The following is a 3,529-nucleotide window of genomic DNA, read 5'->3' as shown; positions in this document are numbered from 1 at the left end:
TAACAACATTGCAATCATGCTCATCATTCATAGATTTAGTGCCAAACATTTTATAGACTTCTTCTTCTAGCATTTGAGCACAATTGTCCTTTCCATCATTCTCACGAAAGATATTAAAAAGATGAAGCGTATGAGGCAAACTCAATTCCATTTTTTTGTAATTTTATAAACTAAACTAGTGATAAAACAATAAACTAAAACATTCGATTGCAAGATCTAAAGATATACCTTCAAGCGCTAACCTCCCCGGCAACAGCGCTAGAAAAGAGCTTGATGTCTACTACACAACCTTCTTGTAGACGTTGTTGGGCCTCCAAGTGCAGAGGTTTGTAGGACAGTAGCAAATTTCCCTCAAGTGGATGACCTAAGGTTTTTCAATCCGTGGGAGGCGTAGGATGAAGATGGTCTCTCTCAAGCAACCCTGCAACCAAATAACAAAGAGTCTCTTGTGTCCCCAACACACCCAATACAATGGTAAATTGTATAGGTGCACTAGTTCAGCGAAGAGATGGTGATACAAGTGCAATATGGATGATAGATATGAGTATTTTTAATCTGAAAATATAAAAACAGCAAGGTAACTAATGATAAAAGTGAGCGTAAACAGTATTGCAATTCTAGGAAACAAGGCCTAGGGTTCATATACTTTCACTAGTGCAAGTCCTCTCAACAATAATAACATAATTGGATCATATAACTATCCCTCAACATGCAACAAAGAGTCAACCCAAAGTCACTAATAGCGGAGAACAAACGAAGAGATTATGGTAGGGTACGAAACCACCTCAAAGTTATTCTTTCTGATCAATCTATTCAAGAGTCCATAGTAAAATAACATGAAGCTATTCTTTCCGTTCAATCTATCCTAGAGTTCGTACTAGAATAATGATACGCCTCCATCGTATCTACTTTTCCAAACACTTTTGCCCTTGTTTTGGACTCTAACTTGCATGATTTGAATGGAACTAACCCGGATTGATGCTGTTTTCAGCAGAATTGCCATGGTGTTATTTATGTGCAGAAACAAAAGTTCACGGAATGACCTGAAACTTCACGGAACATCTTTTTGGAAATAATAAAAAATCCTTGCAAAAGATGAAGACCAGGGGGCCCACACCCTACCTCGTGGGCCCCCTGGAGCTCCTCTGACCTCAACTCCAACTCTATATATTTGCTTTCGGGAAGAAAAAAATCAAAGAGAAGGAATCATCACATTTTACGATACGGAGCCTCCGCCAAGCCCTAAAACGTCTCGGGAGGGCTGATCTGGAGTCCGTTCGGGGCTCCAGAGAGGGGAATCCGTCGCCATCGTCATCATCAACCATCCTCCATCACCAATTTCATGATGCTCACCGCTGTGCATGAGTAATTCCATTGTAGGCTTGCTGGACGGCGATGGGTTGGATGAGATTTTATCATGTAATCGGGTTAGTTTTGTTAGGGCTTGATCCCTAGTATCCGCTATGTTCTGAGATTGATGTTGCTATGACTTTGCTATGCTTAATGCTTGTCACTAGGGCCCGAGTGCCATGATTTCAGATCTGAACCTATTATGTTTTCATCATTATATGAGAGTTCTTGATCCTATCTCGCAAGTTATAGTCACCTACTATGTGTTATGATCTGATAACCCCGAAGTGACAATAATTGGGACCACTCCCGGTGATGACCGTAGTTTGAGGAGTTCATGTATTCACCATGTGTTAATGCTTTGGTCTGATACTCTATTAAAAGGAGGCCTTAATATCCCTTAGTTTCCGCTAGGACTCCTCTGCCACGGTAGGGTAGGACAAAAGATGTCATGCAAGTTCTTTTCCATAAGCATGTATGACTATATTCGGAATACATGCCTACATTACATAGATGAATTGGAGCTAGTTCTGTGTCACCCTAGGTTATGACTGTTACATGATGAACCACATCCGGCAAAATTCTCTATCGTCGATCCATTGCCTACGATCTTCCCATATATTGTTCTCCGCTTATTTACTTTTCCATTGCTATTGTTACAACCACTACAAAATACCAAAAATATTACTTTTGCTATCATTACCTTTTGCTACCATTACCACTGCTATCATATTACTTTGCTACTAAACACTTTGCTGCAGATATTAAGTTTCCAGGTGTGGTTGAATTGACAACTTAGCTGCTAATACTTGAGAATATTCTTTGGCTCCCATTATGTCGAATCAATAAATTTGGGTTGAATACTCTACCCTCGAAAACTGTCGCGATCCCCTATACTTGTGGGTTATCAATACTATTTTCTGGCGCCGTTGCCGGGGAGCATAGCTCTATTCTTTGAGTCACTTGGGATTTATATCTGCTTATCATTATGAAGAACTTGAGAGATCCAAAAACCAAGATTTATCCCTCAACTACGAGGGGAGGTAAGGAACTGCCATCTAGCTCTGCACTTGATTCACCTTCTATTTTGAGTAAGCTCGCGACACCTAAACCTGCTTTTGCTATTCGTTCTGATATGTCGCATGTTATTGATGATGCCACTTTTGCTATGCATGATACTTATGATGAAACTACTTCTATGCTTGATACTACTTTGCCACTTGGTGAATTTCTAGATGAACAACTTGCTAGGGTTAGAGAGAATGAAATTATTGAAACTGTTAATATTGATGAAAGTGATGATGAAGACTCTCCCCCTAATAAATATGAATCGCCTGTTATTCCTGAGGTTTATGTTTTGGAAAATGAAGCTGCTTTAGCTATTTTAGCTTGCAAAGATAGATACGAGCTCAAGAGGTTATTAGCTAAATGGAAGCAGCAATCTCTTAAATGCTAGAATGAAACCTGACCCTGATTTTGCTACTTCACCTATCTGTGTTACTGATAAGGATTATGAATTCTCTGTTGATCCTGATATAATTACTTTGGTTGAATCTGATCCTTTTCATGGCTATGAATCTAAAACTATTGTGGCACATCTTACTAAATTAAATGATATAGCCACCCTGTTCATTAATGATGAGAAATATCACTACCTTTATATCCTTAAAATATTTCCGTTCTCATTAAAGGGTGATGCTAAGATATGGTTTAATTCTCTTGATCCTGGTTTAGTGCGTCCTCCCCAGGATATGATCTATTACTTCTCTGCTAAATATTTCCGTGCTCATAAGAAACAAGCTGCTTTAAGGGATATATATAATTTTGTGCAAATTGAAGAAGAGAGTCTCCCACAAGCGTGGGGGAGGCTTCTCAAGTTACCTAATGCTTTGCCTGATCATCCTCTTAAGAAAAATGAAATACTTGATATCTTTTATAATGGACTAACCAATGCTTCCAGAGATTACCTGGATAGCTGTGCTGGTTCTGTTTTCAGGGAAAGAACACCGGATGAAGCTGAAATTCTATTGAATAATATGTTGACAAATGAAAATAATTGGACACTTCCTGAGCCAACTCCTGAGCCTATTCCTAAACCAACTCCTAAGAAGAGAGGTGTTCTATTTCTCAGTCCTGAAGATATGCAAGAGGCAAAGAAATCCATGAAAGAAAAGGGTAT

The sequence above is a fragment of the Triticum urartu genome, chromosome 3A, assembly GCF_056163025.1.
Source record: "Triticum urartu cultivar PI428250 chromosome 3A, HENAU_Tu73, whole genome shotgun sequence".
NCBI lineage: Eukaryota > Viridiplantae > Streptophyta > Magnoliopsida > Poales > Poaceae > Triticum > Triticum urartu.
The sequence above is the reverse complement of the archived record's forward strand: the minus strand, read 5'-3'. Positions refer to the sequence as shown.